This window comes from Mus pahari, chromosome 5 (genome assembly GCF_900095145.1).
Source record: "Mus pahari chromosome 5, PAHARI_EIJ_v1.1, whole genome shotgun sequence".
NCBI lineage: Eukaryota > Metazoa > Chordata > Mammalia > Rodentia > Muridae > Mus > Mus pahari.
Genome location: NC_034594.1, coordinates 25,244,101 through 25,245,092, shown reverse-complemented (window position 1 = coordinate 25,245,092; position 992 = coordinate 25,244,101).

Genomic DNA, 992 nt, shown 5'->3' with positions numbered 1-992 from the left:
AACAACACCCTTCACAATAGTCACAAATAATATAAAATACATTGGTGTGACTCTAACTAAGGAAGTGAAAGATCTGTATGATAAGAACTTCAAGTCTCTTAAGAAAGAAACTGAAGATCTCAGAAGATGGAAAGATCTCCCATGCTCATGGATTGGCAGGATTAACATAGTCAAAATGGCTATCCTGGAGAAAGCAATTCAATGCAATACAGATTCAATGCAATACAGATTCAATGCAATACAGATTCAATGCAATCCCCATTAAAATTCCAACTCAATTCTTCAGGGAGTTAGAAAGGGCAATTTGCAAATTCATCTGGAATAAAAACAAACCTAGGATGGCAAAAACCATTCCCAACAATAAAAGAACCTCTGGTGGAATCACCATGCCTGACCTTAAGCAGTACTACAGAGCAACTGTGATGAAAATTGCAGGGAACTGGTACAGCTTGACAGACAGGTAGATCAATGGAATAGAAGTGAAGACCCAGAAATGAATCCACATACCTATGGTCACTTGATCTTTGACAAGGGAGCTAAACCATCTAGTGGAAAAATGACAGCATTTTCAACAAATGGTGCTGGCACAACTGGTGACTATCATGTAGAAGAATGCAAATTGATCCATTCTTATCTCCTTATACGAAGGTCGAGTCTAAGTGAATCAAGAACTCTGCATGAAACCAGAGACACTACAATTTATAGAGGCAAAAGTGGGGAAAAGCCTTGAAGATATGGGCACAGGGGAAAAATTCCTAAACAGAACAGCAACGGCTTGTGCTGTAAAATCAAGAATTGGCAAATGGGACCTCATAAAATTGCAAGGCTTCTGTAAGGCAAAAGACACTGTCAACAAGACAAAAGGGCCACCATCAGATTGGGAAAGGTTTTTTACCAATTCTAAATCTGTTAGGGGACCAATATCCAATATATACAAAGAGCTCAAGAAGCTGGACTGCAGAAATTTAAATAACCCCATTAAAAATGTGGTA